The following is a 24,392-nucleotide window of genomic DNA, read 5'->3' on the forward strand; positions in this document are numbered from 1 at the left end:
TATTTAATAAAGTTATACATAAATTATATGCGAAACATATTTTACTTACTTTTTTAATATTTTAATATTTATTTATTTTTAAGTTGACTTGGATTGGGAAAAGGATTAGGGTTATTTTATTTAGCCTATAAATATACAGCTATTGTAAGAGGGGGACTAGAAATATTTACGTGATATATTTTAGAGAGAGAGTTAGAGAATGAAGGAAGAAAAGGAAGAAAGGAGGAGAAAAACCTTATATAGAGAAGATCAAGGAAGAAGAAGTTTAACTTTCGATCCGAAAGTTTAAGTCAAGTTCTTCTTTTATCTCTTTCCCTTTAATTCGTGTTTCTGTACATGCTTAGGAAATTCCAAAATTTATTAAATACATAAAATTAAATAATTATGCATGTTTAATTGGATTAGAACATAGGTTTTATGAAATTGGTTCATATCTGTTCTTGTGTTATGAATTTATAAATGCATAATTTTGATTTGATTTCTGGTGTGAATTTTTACATATTTAAATTATGTATTTTTCATATCTGTGAAATGATAGAACATAGAAATATACCTAGGATTCCTGAACATTAAATAGGGACTAGGTTTGGGTTTAAATAAATTTAAATAGACTCAATCATAATAATGCTTGCTATTTGAATGTTTTAAACAAACAAATGGATTTAATCTTTTAAAATGTTTTAGCAATTGAGATTAAATGTGTAGGTTGAATTGGATATGGAGAATGCTTATTTGACAGTATAATAAAATATCATCATATGTAAGATTCAGTTTGTGTAGGACATATGATATAGGAAACTTCAATAAATTATAAGTCATTCCTATTTTGTGATAACTTGATATCATATTATCATAGTTATTTCTGGATTATTTGATGTATTTCCTTAATCATTACATCAATTGTTGGATTGTGTGATTTAATGCATCGGTATGGGATGGTGGCATTCTAGGGACGGATTAATTTATCAGTTAAGTCCTACCTATTTTATATAAGGGAATGGATTAACTAAAATGTTAAGTCCTACTTATATTCAAGTCAGGTTAGCTGAAGAAATTGAATGACTTATGGAGGATTTATTTGTTATATAATGGAATGGATTAACTAAAATGTTAAGTCCTACTTATATTCAAGTTAGGCTAGCTGAATAAGTTAAATGACTTATGGAGGATTAATTTATACGGGATATGATGGTTACTAAATTATATATATATAAGTATGGTGCCATGATATGAGCTTGAGTCTCAAGATCAGTGGTTAGGGCGTATATATCGCTAGGGATGTGTTGCTAGATATAGTGTAGTTGTGTACCCTGGTAGGTCTAGGTACTTATGCCCACTATATGTGCGTTTTGCATATTGCCTACTATTCAGGTTGAGACAACCCTATAGTCTAGTGAGGTTCCTTTAGTGTGTGTGTGTGCGTGTATATATATATATATATATATATATATATATACAGACTACTAGTTATTGTTAGATTGACTAAGATGTATACGTTTATCGGATCTCTACTTGGACTGTAGTAGAGTAGAACTTGTTTGTGGGCCTGACCCACCATTATTTTTTAGGTGTTCGTCAGGAGTAGAGGTTGTTCGTGCTGAGCGGGGATCAGTCTACTTCATTCTTCTGATTCTACATAAGAGATTCTTTTATACTTCGTTCTTCAGTTGTAGACAGTTATTGCTGTCACTTGTTAAGATTGGTTTTTAGGGGTCCACACAGTGTGGATTCCCAAGTTGTATTAATGGAGAATATATTGTATCAAAATGATTTTATTATTAATGAAAATTTATTAAGAGTTTTTATTATTGGATTTTTCTTTTAGTTTTTTTTTTCAGAAAAATTATTTATTCCTATTTATTCTTTTGTACTCTGTGTTCATTTATTACTGATTTTGTTTTTGATATCCTCGGGTATTCGGGCATGGGCCTGGCCAACCCGCATTCAGAAATCCGGGAGTATCACAAAAGGTGAGTTGATTTCCAAACGCACTACCACCTTATGGCGTGTGTGCATTGATTATAGGAAGCTCGATTCTGCTACTAGAAAGGATCATTTCCTATTGCCTTTCATTGATCAAATTCTATAGCATTTGGTTGAACAAAGCCATTATTGCTTTTTTGATGGATACTTGTGTGATACCCATCGACTCCGAGACATGGAGGGGTATTATAACTCGGGGTATAATGAACTAGCTTTTGACCTTGCTAACTAAGAAAAAAATACCTTTACTTGTCCATTCGGTACTTTTGCATATAGACGAATGTCTTTGGGATTGTGCAATACTCCCGTTACTTTCCAAAGGTGTATGATATTAATATTCTCAGACATGGTAAAGAAGTTTCTTAAGGTCTTTATTAATGAATTTTATGTTTTTCGATCCACTTTTGAATCGTGACTTCATCATCTAAGCCTTGTGCCTAAAGTTGTCAAAAGACTAATCTCAATTTAAGTTGGGAAAAGAGCCATTTCATGGTTCAAGAAGGGGATAGTTTTAGGCCATATTGTAGCAAAAAGAGGATTAGAAGTCTACAAAGCCAAAGTGAAACTCATTTCCGAACTTCCTCCACTTTCTACCGCGAGGGAGATTAGATCATTCTTAGGACATGCCGTCTTTTTATCGTCGTTTCATCAAAGACTCAGCAAAATTGCTAGACCCTCATGCAATCTTCTTGCCAATGGGACACCATTTGTCTTTGATTATGTATGCCTTAAAGCTTTTCGAAAGCTTCGTGCTCTTCTTTCTTCCACCCCAATCATGAAGCCTCCCAATTGGTCCTTACCTTTTTGAGATTTTGTGCGATGAATCGGACTATGCCACGGTGTCACTTTTAGGGCAACGAGTAGATAAACTTCCAAATGTTATCCAATACGCTAGTAAAACTCTTTTCGGGGCCAAATTAAACTATTTAACCACCAAAAAAGAGTTGTTAATGGTCATTTTTGCCCTAAACAAGTTTCATTCTTACCTTTTAGGTTCTAAAGTGATAGTGTTTTCCAACCAAACTGCTTTAAGACATCTTTTGTCTAGAAAGGAGACTAAACCCCGCTTAATTCGATGGATACTCTTACTTCAAGAGTTTAGTTTTGATATCAAAGATAAGAAGGGCACTGAAAATGTTGTGGTACATTCCCGAGAGCGAAATTCCAAGTATTTTAGTCTTTTGCCAGACCTTAGCGTGTGGAGGGCACTTTAGTGCCAAGAAAACCGCTCTCAAAGTTCTTCAATGTGGTCTCTTTTGGCCAATAATTCATCAGGATACCTACAATTTCTGCAAAGTTTGTTTACGTTGTCAAAAGATCGACTCAATGTCAAAGAGAGACACGATGCCTTTGAATCCAATACTCATCGTTTAGATCTTCGATATGTGGGGCATAGATTTCATGAGATCGACCATTTCCTATGTCTTACGAAAATGAATATATCCTCCTTATAGTTGACTTTGTATCCAAATGGGTAAAGGCCATCGCGACCAAAACGAATGACCATTCCATTATGATTGACTTTGTCAAATCTAACATCTTTTGCCGGTTTAGGATGCCATGAGCTATGATTAGTGATGGAGGAAAACATTTTTGTAATCGCTTTATGAAACAATTGTTCCTAAATGATAGCCTTGCATTTGTGCTAATTTGGATATTGTTGATTTCTACCTTGAATGTTCTTTGTAATTGTGTTCAAAGATGGCCTTACATTTGTGCTAATTTGGATACACTTACTATTTGATTTGGTGGATTATACTCATTCATAATGAACTATTCCATAATGTTGAATAATTTGGTGGATAGTCCATTATTGAGGTTGATAATTCATATTTAATGAATGCATGTGTAACATTATTCTTTGTTGATGATGTGTGCTTGTAGCCATGTCTCTATTATGCAATGCAATATTCCCCTATTAGTTGAAGTCATTTGTGTAGTTGCATGAGCTAATCGGTAAAATCCATACCCTAAGTCTCTCTTTTTTGGTTCCATTACATTTAACTCTTGCACCATTCTAGTTGCTATTACACTTAGTTCAATTCTAGGATTAATTAACTCAAACAAACCATCGTTGTTACAATCAAATGTTCATTGATATTAAGTTTAATTCAAGACTATAGTCCTTGTGTTCGACCTTCACTGACACTACTTTACTTAGTTGTAGTAGGAGACTTGACTTTGAGATTGTTTGCCGCCGCACTTTACCATATTGCCGAACATATCTCAAATTGTTAAGCTTAGAAATATTAAAAGTTTACTTAACACTGAGAGAGGCGATCATGGAACTAAAACATGAATGTTGAACCAGCAAACTAAGCTTAATTTGCTTGCGATTCACCTTTACAACACTAATAAATGTAGAATTGTGGATATTTGTCGTTCTTCTACACCTTGTGCAAAAATAATAAAACATGCAAATACTAAACAAAAAATTGTATAGAATAAGCAGGCCGAGGTCAAACTACACATTCAAGATTCGAACTCTAAACTCAATTTCAAAACTAAAAATTTAAGGGAAGGAAAAAGAACTTTAATTTTTTTTTAAATGTTTGAATAATGAAAATAAAATTAGAATTGAAAGGTTGTAATCAAATACTAGAAAAATCTCAAGGAAAAAGAATCCACCACCACGGATCCATATAAATAAAATTTCTATATTTCTTATGTAAATTTTTCTCCGATAAGTAGAAAATGTCACCAGTCCAATTATAACTTGGATAGATGAAGGAAAATTATAGCGTTAAATAACACTTTTTCATATATGAGAGAATATATTTTTTACTTAATCTAATATATCTTTGGTAAATAGAAATATGCATTCTCTGAATTACTATTAATTGTCAAATATGAAGAATCCTCCCTTTAATTTTTTTTTTCAATCTAAGAACACATTATAGAAGAACAAAAATAATATTCTTAAGAGGAAAACTTACACAAGAAATAAAAGATAAAGCTATTTATATTCCAGCCATGGTAGTTTCATCTTTCCCTCGAGATGAGGTGTTTAAGCTAACATGTTAACAAGAGCTTAAAACATAAAAATAAAAATAAAAATGCTCTTCATTAAATAAAACAAAAGAATTATAAGAAAGAAATTCAAGACAAAAAAATCTCTAACTCTTTATTATTTTCTCTCACTAACTCTGTACCCTCCTCTCTACGTCCTTCTGACCTATTTATAAATTTTAGAATGGAACGATTGGGAGAGGTGTGAAAATAAAATAAAATAAAAAATATATAAAATCTTCCTCCTATTTCACTTGATACTTGCTGATTTGATGGAACGCCAATATTGACTTTGACTTTGACTGGCCGTGTAATAAATAAATAGACCAATTGTGCTTCACTCAAGTCTTGAATTCGAGACCTCTTTCAAAGTTGGTTAAGCAGTGGACTGTCTCTCCTACAAGGCTTCTGGTGTTCACATTTTTGCCATTTTTGCATCTTTTTTTCTCACTCTAAAATCAGCCCCCATAAAACATGAAAAGTAGGGATAAGAATATTTATTTAATAGATAATTAATTATTTATTTATTATTGAGTATAAAACAGCAAATTTTGTGCACTTATCAAGCATAATATACTTCTTAATTGAGTATGCATCAAATGTAGTGTAGCCTAACATACTGAGGAAATGACTACAATGCCCCTTGATCATACCAGAAGACTTAATCATGTAAGGACAAGCTTTTGACATTAAAAGAACAAACCTTGAAATGACACTAGGATCAATAATTTAATTATGTGCAAATTCTTTGTTTATTTATTTGATTATGTGACTTATGTACTTGAAGACACCCAATTTTACCCCTACCCATTTGAAGGGGTATTTCGGTAAAACTAGTTTGGCCAAGTTAGGAAAATTAGAAAATCAGACCACCAGATCATAAAATGGATGCCATCAATGGTTCCGGAAGGACTCGAAACATTAGAGTACACCTAAAGTCAAGTTCATAATGCGACTTCTAGCACTTGATCAAGGATGGGGCAAAATAGTAATTTTGCACCCCTAACCTGTTCAAGTTTAACTAAACTTGAAAAGATAGTATATAATTTAATTACCAAATAAAAAATGGACCTTGCCATTGTGTCCAAAATGCGTCAAAACCTTAGTGTTAAAAAAAAAGTTAATAAATATTAAATAAAGAAACTAATATAAAATAATAAATAATATAAAAATAAAAACTAAATAAATAAATAAATATTAACTCTTGTTAATTAATTGAAACCAACATATCACTGATGATCATTCAGCAAGGAGACCAAAAATATATATATATATATAATATTAATACAATAGAAATATAAAGAAGGAAAACATTATCATAAAACATTAACCTAAAAAAAAGGTTGTTACTGCTTGGTAGATATATATACCATATATATATATCCCAAATAACTAACCCAATAAAATAAAACGTTATCATTTTTTAAAATTCAACTAATAAAATAAAACATTATCATTTTTTAAATTCAAATAAAGTTGTTACGATTGATAACGTGATCTATTCTATCTTATCCCATGCTTAATTCTTCTATCTTGTGAGTCTATTTAAGGGTGCTGTTCATATTTCATGAAGGGGAACCCAATTACCAACTCTAAAAGAAACCCTACAAGCCGTCTCCAGGTGTGACCAGTGTATCCATGGGAGGCTGAGGGCACATACACAGCCATCCACCACTACACACCTTCCAGACATACAATATGCACACAGATAGACGCAGAAAAAATGCACAGATACAAACTCAAAGATCACTCTTTGTGAGATATTAAACGACTCTTCTCCATACTAAACCATCAGTCCCGTCCCCACTTCATAATAAGCATATTACAGCCATCAGTTTTTGGTGGGGAGCCCAACTGGAATTAAAACTTCGCTCGGTAGTCTGGGAAGAGCAAAGAAGAAAAGCTTAACAGCCAGTTGCTTATCAAAGGTATTCTTCTGAATTTTTCTTGTTTTACATCTCCTCATCTAATTTCTCTGTGTAGTAGACATTAATATATTTGCTGGGTTTTATCACATATTTATTTGTCCAAAAATAAAATATAAAAATAAAATAAATGAATGATTGTCATGCTAATTTAAAGTTTAATATTTTGTGTTACATGTATACATGCTATGAGTTATTACATATATGCATTCAGAATGAATGACTGCCATGTTCATTCAACCTATACTTGATTTATTATATCTATGCAATTAAAATGAATAACTGATAATGATTATTCTATCGGATTTATTATGCACATGTACTCAAAGTGAATGTCAGCCATGCTAGTTCAATTTCTATTAGATTGATTATATGTATGAATAACTGATATGTTTGTTCTATAAAATTTATTATATACATTCACTTAAAATGAACCAAGCTAGTGATAATCAAGTTGTAATATTTTAAAATAATTATCTTTTTACAAAATATTTCTCTAGATCACGTTTGGAAAAAAAAGTTTAAGAATTAATACTTTCTGGAAATCATATTTTCAAATAGTAATGTAGACTAGAATTGTTTTAGTTTGCCCTCGAACTACACCTTTTCTAAAGGAAATAAAAATCATATAAAAACCACGAGTTTCTTAATCTTTTATAAAGTGAAAAAATAAAATTTTTTGAGACCATATTTTTCAAATGACCATTTTCATTATTTTCTACAAAAATAAATATATAATCATTTGTTTTGCAATCATATATTAAATAATTAGGGTTCTTATTATCTAAAAAATAGGATTCTTTGGAAACTTTCGAAGTACCGATAATAATATTAATAATTTATTGGAAATCATATTTTCCCAATGAATCATTATTTTCTAACACATATCTAAAATAATATTGTTTAGAAATAACCACTCTGCCTTAGAGTCACATCCCTTTCTAAACATAACCATTTGTTTTAGAACTATAAATAATGTTTACCAGAATCACATTTCTAGAGTAGCCAAAACCTTTCCCAAACATTGTCCCTCCATTAAAATAAATTCCTTTTAATCAAGTGTAAATGCTTTCAAATCTAACAAATGATTTTTCTTTTAAAGGACATTCTTTACAGATTATATTTTCGGTTCTAGTATGCTTTCTTGAAAACCGTCTTCTCTCAAGTCATCGAAAAAAATATATAATAATAAAAATTTGCCAAAGATCCCTTCTTCTTAATATCACATTTCTTATTTTTTAAAAATATTATTTTTGTTAGAAATCATATTTTCTGATTGTTTTTTTTTTTTTTTCCTTTGGAAATGATATTTTCTAAATATCATTTTATTTAAAGGACGAGTTTTCTTAAATCATGTTTTACCTTAAAAATCGTATTTTCATCCTTAAAACTATGTTTTCTTCAATTATAATTTCCTAAAAATCATACATTTTCAAGGCCAAAAATAGAGCTTTCTCAAAAATTATTTTTCTTAAAATAAAGCTTTCCTAAAAAATAATCTTCTTAAAATTACAGTTTTTCCTAAAGTTAAAAATAAGGCTTCTCTCGTCAAAGCATTAAATTAATCACAAAATTTAAAGTTTCATATAGAGGTCTCATAATAACCTAAAAGTCAATTTTTTTTTTTTTTTGAAAATTAAACAATGATTTCTTTCCACTTTAATTTCCATAGAAATTATTTAAATTTATAAAACCCACTTTAAAAAAAAATGTATATTTTCTTGAACCCTTAAATTCCTATATTTTAGGTGTAGGTCCATAAAAATCACCTTTTAAATTTATATTTCATCTTCCCAAAATAAATTAAGTCGATTACATATTAGCTTCCCAAAATATGTACGAGTTTCCTTAGAAACATACATACATCTATATATATATATATATATATTCCTTAGAAACATACATACATCTATATATATATATATATATATATATATAGATATATATATATATATATTCTTAAATTATAAATTTCCTTAGATAAATATTTTAATATAGGTTTTCCCAGAAGCATATATGCATTATCCTAAACTACAAGAGAAATAAATATATTTTCAAATATAAGTTTCCCTTAGAAACATCTCCTTAATACTAGGTCTCCATAAAAATATTTTATTTATTATATATATATATATACTAGTAAAATGCACGTGCGATGTACGTGTTGAATGTTTTATCAACACTGTTTAGAATGTATTAATTGTCATCTCAATGAATTCCTAAGCTATAACTCTTTGAAAATAAAAGTATTCATATGAACAATGTTTAGAGAATAATAATTATCACTTCAATGAATTCCTAAACTACAACTCTTTGAAAATAAAAGTATTCATATAAACAATGTTTAGAGAGTAATAATTGTCACCTCAAAAGAAACAAAATAAGGTTTTCCATTAATGAATGAAGGAAAACTATAAACATTTAAAAATATATATGAAAATTAAAATTCTATAATTTACAAAACATTCATAAATAAATACTATATAAAAATTCTATATATTATAAAATCCGAAAGGGTACTAACAATGTTTAAATTATAATAATTGTCACCTTAAAAGAAACAAAATACATTAGAAAATCCAAAACTATAACTGTTTGAAAATAAAAGTATTCCTAAATTATTTATTTCTTAATCTTTATCTTTTTTGCATATCTCATTTCTTCATAAAATGAATCATTGTCAAGTGTTGCAATATGATCCATACTTCGCACTTTAATTATCATCATGAATCTGCACATGAATAAATACAAAGAATTATGTATTTGTAATATTATTAAACCATTGAAATAAATACAATAATAAGGTTTTAGGATATAATAATACTTTTGAATGCATTTTGGGTCTGTTGTGTTGCATCGAGGACAGTATACTCTATTTTTTTCAACTTTTATTTTCTTGTTGCATTTCTCACAGGCGTCGTACCACGGTTCGTGGTCATTAACAACATTTTCAATTATTGCTTCGAAACAATAATTTGTTTTCTGTAGATTGTGCAACAAAATATAACTTCTCAATATATAAATTGAAATAATTTAATAACTCAAAGGGCATTGTAGATTTTCCTATTATGTCTTGAAGTTTGACTTTTTCAGCACCATTGAATTTTTGATCTTTTATACTAGAAATCAAACTTCTTATATCTTTATTATTTATATTCTCTTTGGTCCTGTCCATATATAAATTATCTTGTAAAATATCTTGTAAAATAATTCAATAAATAAAATAGAAAAACATGTTTTCTTTCTACAAATAGTGTATATTTTGCACCAACAAGTCTGCAATATAAAAATATAAAAACAAATATCATCTGGCATATATGTTTAGTTATATATGAACATGCTCAAAGAAAAAGATTACATATAACTTTATGAATATATATATAAATAATGTAAAAGAAGTTGGAATAAACAACGAACCAATGCCTTAATGCTTTGACACTTTCAATATCCATATTGATTTGCAATGTAGATCCTTTTTTGCGTTTGAAGAGACAGACCTGGAATATAACATTATTATTTGTAAAAGTTTGTTATTACAGATTTACTTAATAATATATATAATGCAAATAATATCAATTTGTATGATAATTTACCTTTGTAGGTGTTGATTGTCACATGTGTCACTGTGATAATTGGTCTTTTTTGTATTAGTTCCGTGATAAAGTTTCCTTCATTCTCAGCAAGATCCTCCCATAACATCAAAGTAGTTGTCCTTGAACTGTAATAAAGATTAATTACTTTAGTCATTATATTATGTTGGCATAATTATGATACTATAAATAATATAGTAATGACGTACCTCATATCCATTATAATGACTTCCCGCTTTTTGGTTGTGCCTTTGTTGTTCTTCTTACATATGTTTAATGTAAGAGATACCTCAATAACAATTCCCAATGCATCTAACCAGATTAAAAATAAAATAAAAAATAAGAAATTTTAATTTTAATTTTATATGTGTACAATAGAGAACATATATATGGAGAGTTGAGAATTAAATGAAAACTAACCTATATATTCTTTTGCATCAGTGTACTTGTTCAGCTCCTTGAAGTCCACAAAATTAAAGTTTATTGTTTCTAAGCTTACTACTTCAAGCTCTTCAACTTCAATTGAGGTGTTATTAAGAAACTTCAATTCACACTCCTTATGCACATTCCTATATATAGGATTGACGTCTTTTACAGTTACATTTGATATTCTGTATGTCTTGTGAAGCAATAGTGAATCACTGAATTTGGTGACAAGCTCGTTAAATAAGATACCTTGAATTTGTGTCCCCTGAAAGAGTAAAAAAGATGTGTTTTTACAGTTACATTTGAAATTCTGTATGTCTTGTGAAGCAATAGTGAATCACTGAATTTGGTGACGAGCTCGTTAAATAAGATACCTTGAATTTGTCTTCCCTGAAAGAGTAAAAAAGATGTGTAAATGGATTACTAAGATCAGTAAATAACAATGTTGCCATATAAATATAGATGCATTTAATGAAACTAACAGAAATAGACGATGGTATACTTACATCATCATCCATTAGAACTACTTTCAACATTGTTCTTGATGTGTATTCCTCGATTGCTCTTCGAAGTACAACTACTTTTATTGTCGATTCTGTTTTTAAAGTAACAAGTGAATTTATTAACTCAAAGCTTTGGTGACCTTTCTTCATTTTCATGATTGTTTCTGCATGATAAAAAGAAAAAAAGAATTGAGGTTAAAGAAAATAAAACTAAAAAATAAAATTGTGAAATAAGAATGATCGAGTATCAAAATAGAAATGAAAAAAATATATATATACATCAACAGTAAGTTAAATCGAAGTTGACCTTTCGAACAATGCAAAATAATTTTGGAATGGGAAGACATGGATATTAATGTGGGTGTATCCTTACCTTTCAGACTAGAGAATCTCCTTATAGACAACTTTTTTAGTATATGTACCACCTCTAATACGATTTCCCATCAACGTCTGGGGAAAAACAAATTGACTAATTTGCCCAGCGTAGGAATTTTTGGAGTTCATCACTTATGGTGTGTTTGGGACTATTTTAATAACCTCTGTCTAAAATTAGCCCAATAAATTACTGGAAGGCATGATATTCAATAATATGGTAAATATGGATTCAATTAAATAAAAATTAATGGATGACATTAAACTAATTTAATCACATAATTGGATTTAAATAGTTTAATCATGTTGTGGAGATTTAATCAGTCTATTTGAGATGCATGTTAATTTCTAATATTGTAAATTAAATGCATGCTACTTAGAACTGTTTTATTGCTTATTTTTATGCAAGAATTATATATATGATTTTTATCATGTTTATGTTGGACTATTTTATGTATTTATATTTATTTGCATCATTGTATGAATGTAAAGCACCAGTATGGGATGGTGGCACTCTAAGGATGGATTAACTAAAAGGTTAAGTCCTATCTATTCGGATTTATAAGGGAACGGATTTACTAGAAAGTTAAATCCTACTTATTTTCATGTCGGAGCACTAATTAAATTGGATGACATAATAAATATTTATTTTAAAGTTTTAGACAGGTAGGATTTCCTATATGTTATTATATGTCATGATATGTATTTGAGTCTCAGGATTAGTGGTTAGAGCGCGTATATTGCTAGGGATGTGTAGCTAGATATAGTGTAGTTGTGTGCCCTGGTAGATCTAAGTACTTATGCCCACTATATGTGCATTTTGCATGTTGTCTATTATTTAGGTTGAGGCAACCCTATAGTCTAGTGAGGTTCCTTTAGTGCATCTGTGTGTATATATATATATGTATATATACGGACTATTAGATATTTTTGGGTAGACTAAGATGTATACGTGTATCGGGTATCTGATTGGATTGTAGTAGAGTACGTATAACTTGTTAGTGGGCCTGACCCACTATTATTTTTCAGGTGTTCTTCGGATTCAGGCTTAGGGATTATTTGTACTGAGCAGAGACAATCATCATCACTCTACCGACTTGACGTAGGGTTCTATCTATATTATCTTCCTTTCAGTTTTCTTTTAGTTAGTTTTATTAGGGGTCCACATGATGGATTCTCAAGTTATAATGGTATCAGAGGACTGGAATTGTTTTATGGAGGATTATTTTATTAATTCAAGGATTTATTATTTTTGTTTCTTTCAGCTTTATTTATTATTTCTTATTATTCTTCTTGTATTCAAATGCTTGTTAAATACTTTAATTATTTGATATCCCTTGGATCTGTGCTCGGATTTGATCACCCGTGGCCCTAAAATCAAGGGGTATCACACATTGCTCGATCTTTATGGTCATTCTAGTTGTTGAGTTGGGACATTCATCTCCATTTCTTAAGTATGCAACTTCAGTTTTGGTCGTACTACGTAACCACAACGAAGACGATAAATGGAGCGGTAACATTTAAGTCTGAGCTTTATTAAATATTGACATTGAAATAAATTGTCATACATTTTAAAGATAAAATATAGTTTTCAAAACATATTTTAATGAGTGTTAGTAGAGTTTTTTAACACTGTTTTCGAATTTTATTTTAAACCTATTTCTTCTTCTTATTTTCCCACATAAAATCAAATAAAGAAATTGCTCATACTTGGGCCACAAGTTTCCAAAAAATATGACCATGGACTAATTCTAGTTTTTTATTTTTTGCATTCTAGATCTCTAAGAAAAAGTCAGCCATCACAAGTAGTGTGATCATATGGATCCAATGGATTTGATGAACTTTAGCTTACTGTACTCAGGGAAAGTTTTGCCTTTTCTCTGTATGACTCGCTTTCTAAACTTGTGCCTCAAGCATTAACAATAATCATATAAAGTGACATAAAAAGTGGGAGTACGTGTTAAACTTTGACTAGTACTCCTATTGTATGCAATACTGATTGAACGATGCTTCAGTCATGTCCCACAAAGACGGATTATGTTATGCACACTAACGTGTCCCAATAAGAAGTAGACACCTCTTTTAAAATTAAAAAAAAAATACAAAACATGGGTTACCCATTTTTTATGGTTAAACCCGATAGATCTAATTTTTTTTCACAATCAACTTTGAACTCTAATTTTAATTAACTCATAGAAAATTGTCTTTCCTACCCTTTTCTTTTATTTTTAATTTTTTTTAAGATAGAAAACTATCCTTAAAAAAAATTAAACTAACCGTTTCTATTTCTCTCTTTTTAAAATCTTTCTCAACTGTTTTTTTTGCATGCTATATATGAAAGTTATTTTTTTTTTTCACTCAATTTTACGATTTCTACCTTATTTGTACAATGTATACTCAAATTAATAAAAATTTGAGTAATGACACTGGACTAAAAAAATTAGCCATGGAATGCAGTCTAGTGATTTGTCATAGACAAAGTGAGTGCATAAATACATAAATTGTTTGAAAGATGAACCGGCTTTTTTTGCATTGATTGTGCTTTGCCCCCAAGACAATAATAATCTGATTCAAAATAAATACAGATAAACAAAGAGTTCCACTGAAAGAGAAGCAATGACACAGAATAATAATTTGATTCACAAAAACCAAAGAAGTGACTTCTCTTCATCCTATCCAAAGTCACAAAAAAGCCTACTTCTTGGATACATAAAATTTAATAACCAGCTACAATCACAAAAAAATAAAATAAAATAACACATGCACACGTTGCTCAATCTCCAAACAATCCTTAGATTAATGGAGTATAAGGGATATTTTTTAGCTTGTTGTTTTCTTCTGCACTTTGTGGAAGGTTACTATAATGTTTCATTGATTCCTATAAGCATTAAAAAATAAAAATAATGAGAAAGTAGTTAATATAAATAAATCTATAACTTATTTTTCTTTAAGAGTATGAATAATAATGGTAGAAGGACAAGTTACCTGAAATAATTGAGTAAAAGTCATATCGGATAGCCAATTTGTGGTTTCTCCAAAAATTTCATTAGAGTTCACCCTCGACTGCATTACGGAAGGCATTCCATGGCCAATATGATAATAGTTCTGTGAGCACCAAATTTAAATGACAAATCATATTGTAGAAAAAAGGTATGGTAGGAAACTAGTATTATATGGAATAAGAAAACATAGAGAAAAACATATAATGGGAAATCAAAAGTGTATTACTTGAGTCAAATTATTAAATGTTTATTGAACAACTCCATGTCCAGTTTGTTGTTCTTGTAACTCGTAAGTACTGGAAACATGCTTCTATAGCATTTAGTGAAAATAAAAGAAAATAAGTACAACAAAAAATCACATATTTAATTAATATATAAGTTTCAAAGCAAACTTTTGTGGCCTTTTGTTGTCTTGTTGAAACTTTGGTGGTTTTGGCAATAGATTTTTGTCTTCGTCGTTCAAGTGCACCATTTAGTCGACTACGTGCGCGTCCAACCGTGGCTTTTCTTTTGACTCCTATGGGCACACAATTGTTAGTTGGAGCTATCATTTCAACTTGCTCATTTCGACGAATTGAACTTCCGTCACCACTTAAATTGTTCAAGTAAAGTTATTTCTTCATCTCCTCTAGGTCATTAAGCAACACAAGAGAATGTTCGTTTGCATATATATATAACTTCTCGTGTTCTGAAACTAAAGATGAAATTTCACGAAAATTTCGACACAAATGACTGTAACGCTTTCCCACAGACACCGTAGGACTGTCATTGGCTTCAATTCCATGATAGTTAGTGACAGTCCTTCCCTTTTGATAAGTGCACAAAAATTGTTATTTTATATAATAAATGATTAATTGATATTTTTTATTAGATTAATGTTCTTATCCCTACTTTTCATGTTTTATAGGGGCTAATATCAGAATTAGAATAAAAGAGGCAAAATAACAAGTTTATGAGATTATACGATCAGTCAAATTCAAATTTGACTTTTCATCAAATCAGCAAAGATCAAGCCAAATTGAAAATATATCCAGATAGATTGGAAAGCACGTCAAGTCAAAGATATCAAGCCAAATTGGAAAGTAGGAAGATTTTAAGAAGATTTTATTTTATTTTTACTTCTGTAATTAGAATTTTTTCCTCCCGATCGTTCCATTCTAAACTCTATAAATAGGGACATATATAGAGGAAGAGAGATGTACATTGTGAGTGATAGAAAATAATAAAAGTTAGAGAATTTTTGTGTTCAATTTATTTCTTATAATTTTTGTTATGAAGATTATTTTAATTTCCTCAAGGGAGTGAGGAAGCCACCATGGCTGAATATAAGTAAATTTAGTTTAATTCTTTTATGAAATTTCCTCTTTAGAGTATTATTTTACTCTTCTATTCTGTATTTTTATTTTATAAGATTAAGTAAAATATGTTCTCAAGCAATTATTATTATTTCACGCTATTATTTTCCTTCATCTTTCCAAGTTGTAATTGGACTGGTGGAGTGATTTGCTTACAATAAGAAAATTTATATACAGAGAAATATACAAATTTATTTATAATAAGCTGTGGTGGTGGATCTTTTCCTTGAGATTTTTCCTATTAGTTGATCAGAATTTATTTCATCTTATTTATTTATTTTATTTTTAGTTTATTAGTAATAAATCATTAAATTGTTTTAAAAGTTATTTTTCCTTAAATTTTGGTTTTAATTTTGATTTACGAGTTTAGATTTTGTATGATTTGACCTTACTTATTTTATATCATCTATAATTTAATTTTTGCAGGTTTTTCTTATTTTTGCTGTAAAAATACAACAGAATACATAATTATACATTCGTCAAATGGTGCCGTTGCCGCTTCAAGATTAAAATTTTTGGGAGCCCATCCAAACTTTCTATCCCTCCCTTGCCTTCTTTTAATTCTTATTTTTATTGTTATTTATTTTATTTGAGTAGGATTTTGTAAAAAAATAAAAATAAAAACAAAACAAAAAATGCATTCTCCGGTAATTCTTTTATATTATTTTCTTTTTCTTCCTAATTTTTCCTTTTCTCTTCTCTTCTCTCCAGGAAAGTGGCATGTAAAAGGCATTATTACCCATCTCCATCATCACAGCCGATCACCTTCAGCCACACCCCAATTAAAAAAAAAAAATAATAAAAAATAAAAAATTACTTTACCCCCATCATCTTCTTTGCCACACCAAAATCCCTCCATCACCACCATCCAAAACTACTGTGTAAAAGCAACCCAACACCCAAGCCCTCACCTTCCTCCTTCAATTACCAAGAACAGCCACCACCAATTCACAAAACCCAAAATCACCACCTTAAAACAACAACCGCCCATCAGCGTTTTACTCACCGTTCCGTCCTCCATCCTCGCCGTTATCGTCTCTGATTTTCGCCGGAGTTGCTGGTCTTTGTAGCCGGAATTGTGGATCCTTACCTGCCGTTAATTATCACCGGTTCAGTCCCGCCGGAATCCTTGTTGGTCGTCACGCTTTGCCGGATATCACCGTGCTCATCGTCGTGCAACCTCATCATCATCGTTGCGGAGTTTCTCTGTTTGGGACATGCCGTATCGATATATATACAGTACCATATTTGGTCTGTTTGGCTACAAGTGTAGCATTGTCCTCATTCAGGAACTGAACCAGATTCTAAACCAGTTTAACAATCTTGAGTTGTCAATCAGTTCTTTAAAAAAAAATGCTGAATCCGATTGGGTACTTATTTGGGAGCATTCAATATTTGGTTATTCTTATTGGAGTAAAAAGACAAATTTCCAGGTAAGTATCTCATTTGCACCAGGGTTTTTTTATTTTTTTATTTTTTTTAGATTAGGTAAACAAAGTTTTTTTTTAGGTGTATAATTTTTGCATGCGAACTCTAGGATAGAATAACTTAGAAATAACCCTAGTTTCACACTTTTTTTCATTTTATTTTTATTTTTACTTTTATTATTATTATTATTATTATTTTTTTATTTATCTTAAAAAAAAGAGAAGGAAGAAAATTTACACACTCCACTCCCTTTTTTCTTTTTATTGTTTGTTTTGCCTGTGCATATTTTAATTAGCATTTGCATAAGCTATTTAAGGGCAGAACCTCAACAAGATATGGTTGGGATTTCATCACCCGTCTCTGTGATCCATAAATCACAAAATTCGAGCATTTGTCAAATTCTCTGAATTTAATTAAAATTCATTTAAACATCACCCATTTCTAGGGTTACGAACTCATAGGCCCTCTGGGAAGGACGCGGTTGTTAGTAACTCCAGTGCGCAATTATCAAATTGATAAACGGTAGGCCAGACTAGGAGGGTGGACGAACCGTCATTAAGCAGGCCAAGAGCCTCTCCACTCTTTCCTAGGAACTACTCCGTTGTTAGGTTGATGGTCCTTAACTGGTAATCTCTCAACTTAAATCTGGAAAGGAGTAGGAGTTGTCTAATTAGGGAGAATTAATTTGGATACCATCCTATTAATTCTTTTTATGATTAGATTAAAAAATTCATCACCCTTGAATTTCAGCTCAAGATAAAAAGCCAATTTTTTTTTTGTATGGTTTGTGTGTTCTGTCCCATGTATAGCCCTCTTTTAGGATCTAACTTACTTGACTCATTCTCTAAAAAAATTAAAAAAAAAAAAAAAAAAAAACTGAATTGTCTGTGTGTTTATGCCCAAGTGGTTGTGGGGTAACAAACGTTTAATCCGTTGTTCTAGTGATCATTCACTCTTTGAGTTTGAGAAACCCCTTATGCTCTCTTCAACCACCCATCAATTTCCAATGGCTGAATCTAAGACTTTGAATGATTATTTTGCACCCATCACAGCCAACCCACCCAATTGCATAGTTCTCCTTGCAACTGAAGCACTCCAGTTTGAGATTAGACCTGCTACGATCCACCTTTTACCCAAATTTCATGGCTTTGATAGTGAGCAACCCTATATCCATTTAGGCAAGTTCTTAACTATTTGCAACACTTTCAAAAACCAGAATTTGAATGAAAAGGGTGTCAAATTGCGTGTCTTTCCTTTATCCTTAGAAGATAAGGCTACCTCATGGTTAAACTCCATTTCTCCAAATTCTATTTGATCATGGGATGAACTTGCAAAGAAATTCATGAACAAATTTTATCCCATGCAAAACACAGAGTCAATGAGAGATTCCATAAGCAATTTTAGAGGGGAAAATGAGGAACAATTTCACCAAACTTGGGAGCATTTTCATGATTTAATTCTTAAATGCCCACACCATGGCTTTGATAAAGCCCAGCTAGTTCAATTTTTTTGTAAGGGGCTTTCACCTTTGAACCGCACTATGATCGAGTCTATGCACCAAGATAAATTCAAGGCCCAAACCCCTAACCAAGCCTACACATTCTTAGAGGAACTAGCTGAGAATGCCCAAAATTGGAATTCGAATACTGATGAATTTTCTAGGAATGACCAAACCAATAAAACATCTTCTTGGTATGAGATTAAATCTGAGAATGAATTAAAATCTGTGATGCACAGTCTAACTGAAGGAGTAAAAGACTTGACAAAAAAATTTGATACTTTTGCACTCATGTCCACAAATGCGCAATGCAATGTGTGTTCTAGTTCATCTCATCCTACTGAAGCATATCCTGTCTATTCTACCTCTAAACCTTTAGATGCTCAAATGTGTGCCTTTAATACCTATAGAAGACTTACGGCTAATACCTTTAGCCAAACTTACCATCTTGATACTAGAAACCATCCTAATTTTTCTTGACGACAAAATTTGCCTCCCTAAAACTTAGGTGGCCAACCCAGTTTCTAAGGTAATTCCAATAGGCAACCTCAATCTCAAGGTTTGCTCGTTCCTCAAAGTCACTTCCCATCAAACACCCAACTGAGTAATAATCGTGATCTCGCACTTGATCCAATGAGCAATTATGTTCCTCCTGTCCCACAGAACTAACATGTTTCCAACTACGAGGACACTCTAAAAATGCTTGCCCTTAATCTCGACCAATCAAATAAGCAATCTAATTAGAGAATTCAAAAGCTAGAAAGTCACTTTGACCTTTTGACTCAGAACCAACTGCAATTCCAACAGTCCATGCAAAATCAGTTAAGTCAACTCACTTCAGTTTTGTCTGAACGACAAAGAGGTACCTTACCTAGCCAACCTGAAATCAACCCTTAAGCCAAAGGGGTTCATCACATTGAAACTTCCTCTTCCACTGACCAATCAAATGGTCATATGAATTCCATCATCACGCTTAGGTCAGGGAAACAAATTGATAATAAGGTTTAACTACCCACCCAACATGAACCTGAGCCATCAGAGTCTCGTCCATCAAACCCTCCAAAAGCCAAAAAGGACCAAGATTCTCAAATTGATAATCTTATTCTTTCACCATATGTTCCACCTGCACCTTTCCCTTCCCGACTGGTTAACAATAAAAAGGATTCACAATACAATGAGATCTCAGAAAATTTTCAAAATCTTCAAATTAATATTCCATTTCTCACTATCATTAAGCAAATTCTTTCTTATGCAAAGTTCATCAAAGACTTAGTCGAGAGGAAAACCAACATCTCGAAGGAAGCCTTCATAACCCAACATTGTTCCTCATTCTTACAAAACCAAGCTGTGGTCAAACATAAAGATCCTCGTAGTCCGACTATCACTTGTAGGATTGGCGAAACTTTTGCTGACCAGGCCCTGTTAGATTTAGGTGCTAGTGTGAACTTGTTACCTTGTTATGTGTACCAAGAGTTAGGATTAAACAATTTGAGGAAAACCGATGTTAGGATCCAATTAGCTGATCGATCAGTTAAGATTCCAAGGGGTATCATTGAGGATGTGATTATCAAAGTGGTAGATTTTTATTATCCAGTTGACTTCATTGTTCTAGACACCTAACCTACTCACAGTAAACAAATTCCCATCATTTTAGGTTGACCATTCTTAGGTACCGCTAATACATTGATCAATTGTCGAAATGGGAACATGACCCTAACCTTTGGAAATGTGAAAGTGGAAGTGAATGTGTTTAGTTTGATGAAACAACCCCCCGACTCATATTCTGTTGAAGAAGTTTGTCTCGTTAAGTCATTGACCGCTAAAACCATTGAGCAATCCTACCCTGAGGATCCACTCCACCAGTGTCTAGCATATTTTGGTGCTGATTTTGATGAGGATAATTATATTGGTGAGGTCAATGCCTTGTTAGATTCCACTCCAATCTTTGATACACCCAAGTACCGACTCCACTTTGAATCATTGTCTTCACCAAATAACCCTAAATTTGAAACAGTGAAAGAGTCCCCTAAGGTTGAATTAAAGCCTCTCCCTGAGACTTTAAAATACTCTTACCTAGGTGAATCTAATACTTTTCCTGTGGTGATCGCATCTGACCTAACCAATCACCAAGAGACCCAGCTACTTGAGGTGCTTAGGGCGAATAAAGAAGCAATAGGTTGGTCTATTGATGATATCAAAGGCATTAGTCCTTTAGTGGTGCAACATCATATTCATTTGGAGAACGATGCTAAAACCTGTAGGCAACCCCAGAGGAGACTGAATCCTAACTTGAAGGAAGTTGTTCGTACTGAAGTTATCAAACTTCTTGATGCCGGTATCATATATCCAATCTCTGATAGCCAGTGGGTAAGTCCAGTCCAAGTGGTTCCTAAGAAGTTCGACATTACTGTCATTCCTAATGATCGCAATGAGTTAGTTCATACTCGTGTCCAACAGGGTGGCGAGTTTGCATTGACTATCGAAAGCTCAATAGTGTAACTCGGAAGGATCATTTTCCTTTACCATTTATTGACCAAATGTTAGAGAAATTGGCCTGTTAGTCATTCTATTGCTTCTTAGATGGTTACTCTGGCTATAATCAAATCCCTGTGTACCTTGATGACTAACACAAGACTACTTTCACTTGCTCATGCGCGTAGTCAAGGTGAGCATAAAACATTAAGGCATTACACCTTTTTACTAAAGGGAAGTGGCCGGAAAAGAAGAGAGAAGGGTGGCAGCCCCTTGGCTGCCGGCCAAGAGAGAGGAAAGAGAGAGAAAAATATAACTTTTTCTCTTAAGACTTCATATTTATAGAAAAACCCTAAAAGTGCCCCGAAAGGGCCCTACCAGGTCCGGAAAAGTGGATTTCGAGCAGATGCGCTCAAACGACAAAACTCCGTTAACGAAAAAGAACCAAAATGAGAAAAGATGAACAACGGAAGAAACAGCGTCGAAAACCGAGTCCCAAGCAGAGAGATATGCCCCAAATAAGTTTGGCAGCAACTCGGGCCAGAAACTCTGAAACGAGAGAAAAATGACCAGAAGGAAATTCTAAGAGTATGCAACTCGACGAAAAGTGACAATGAATCTCGTACGGGGATCCAGGCTCAAAACAAGGCATTTAGCAATAACTTTCATTAATTGCACAATGGCCCCTTCAAAAAGTAAAAATTGCGAAACTGCCCCAGAATGAAAATATCTTCCAAAAAGATATTTTCTTAAAAATCCCTAAAATAAATATCTTCAAAAGATATTTATGAAAATCACCCCCAAGAAATAAGAATATTTATAAAGAACTGTGCATTTGGACACCGGGAGTAACCAGAGTACCTTTCTACAAAAGTAAAAATACGTATTTCGTGAAAACCACATAGAATGAAGATGCGTAAAGTAAAAAACCAACTTAGAACACAGGAAGTGTGGTTATGCCAACAAGGTGACAAATAGGGAAAAGACAAAATAGGAAAAATGACGAAGTAGGAAAAATGACGAAAAACGAATAATATCCGAAAAGTGAAAATATGGAAATGACTCGGTCCTCAAAGGAAGTTGTCAATCTAAATAAAAGAGTCTCAGAAATTATTTCTGAGCACTCGAGACGACACTAAGTGGTCTGAAACCGAACTCGGAAAAGAAAAGACAACGGAAAAAAAATATCTGTGAAAATCTGAGAAAAAGGAAAGGAAGGAAAATGATAGGGTCATTACAGTTTTGGGGCGTTAGGTTTGGTAGGAGCATTTTTGGAAGAGTAAAAGGGTAAAATGGGTATTATATTAATTGATGGGTGGTTTTTGCACACCTTTTTAAATAGGGGTAAAAATGCTATGAAATGTATACTTCAGGGGTGTTTTTTGCACTTTACCCCAAAATAAAAAGGAAAGATTGACTATCATCCACTGTTTATACTAACAAAAATCAGCCATCAAGGGGAGGATCTTGATCACTTCATAATATTTAAATATATAATAAGAATGTAAAGTTAAATATAATCTTATAAAAAATAAAAATAAAAAGAAAAACGGAAGTATAAAGCATCTTTCTTACCCACAACTCAATGAAAACAAAATTTCTAATTTGCAAATTACATGTGTTTTATCCCATTATTTTTGAACAAATGGAAAGATGACATATGGTGAGTTCTAGCGAACTTGCCACACTAGATTATTGCCTAATTACTTAAAAAAGGAAGTTTTATTGTGGCATCATTGAAGTTGATTTTATGTTATATTACCATATAGACTTAAGTGTAAGATAAGGATCAAGAGAGGGACTATCTACTAATAAGAAGGAAACATGTGGCAAGTTCTAACACTGGATCACAATTCTGCAAGCTTGGAAAGGAAGGTCATATTGAAGCATTAAAGCACATATGTGACTTCACGTAGTAATCCAAAGCAAGGACCAATAACCCAATCGTATTCCATCACATGGGGTTTTTTAAGTTAAGTATATGGTGACTATTGTAAGACTTGCCACACTAGATTAATGGCCCACACTTTCCTAAAGATGTGGAAAATAAAGATTGCATAGAAATACTATTATACATACAACCTTACTCAATTATTCAAGACAAGACTCATATAACCAATTAGCTTTCGCCACATAGAGTCTATGAGATAATGGTGTTTGTAAACCAATAAGAGAGTGACACATGGCGAGTTCTATGGAGCTTACCATGGTATATCAATTCTTTCAAGAATTAGAGTTATAGAAGGTTTTGGACAAACTATGCGTTGTCAAAATCCTTAAGTAGATGGAGATTTCCCAAAATATGGCAAGACTAAGTTTACCAAGTAAAGAAAAAGGTGAACGTGGTGCTGAATTTTCTCCTATTTTGTAGGAAAATCCCAATAATTATTCAGCCATTATTTATGCCAAGTCAACACAAGGTTGCTAAAGATAAGGGACGTGGGTGATCATCCATAAAATGGGGAAGTGTCTATATATATATATATATATATATCAAACATATACATGTAAAGAAGAAATTGATAAAATTATGGGGCGCACGATGCCATGGAAGCAAACCAGAAGAAAATTCCAACTAAAAGAAGTTACCAAAGTTGAGGAGACAGACATATATATGCATGATATATATAGAATTATATAAGAAAAAGGACTTTGTTCAAGGAAAGGATTATCAGAAACGTGGGACACTTGGCCAAATACTAACACATCAGATGAAGGTTGGTAGTTTTTCATGCTATTACTACCACGAATTAAAAAAAATGGTTGAAGATAATGGATAACATGGCTGAATCTATGGAATCATGTGTCTGAAATAAAGGGAGAGTCCAT

General features: G+C 31.8%; 1 long non-coding RNA gene across 1 annotated transcript in view; it reads left to right on the top strand.

The window, feature by feature from the left end:
- The first annotated feature begins 16,808 nt into the window (after nt 1-16,808).
- The window catches only part of LOC132300379 (uncharacterized), a 48,146-nt gene continuing 40,562 nt past the window's right edge, over nt 16,809-24,392 (top strand). The window contains exon 1 of the long non-coding RNA XR_009480410.1: nt 16,809-17,598. This is a non-coding gene — a long non-coding RNA (uncharacterized LOC132300379). The remainder of the gene's footprint in view (nt 17,599-24,392) is intronic.

The sequence above is a fragment of the Cornus florida genome, unplaced genomic scaffold (genome assembly GCF_030987335.1).
Source record: "Cornus florida cultivar Cherokee Brave unplaced genomic scaffold, ASM3098733v1 CherokeeBrave_3.0.0_Hap2_Chr03, whole genome shotgun sequence".
In the NCBI taxonomy this organism is placed as follows: Eukaryota; Viridiplantae; Streptophyta; class Magnoliopsida; order Cornales; family Cornaceae; genus Cornus; species Cornus florida.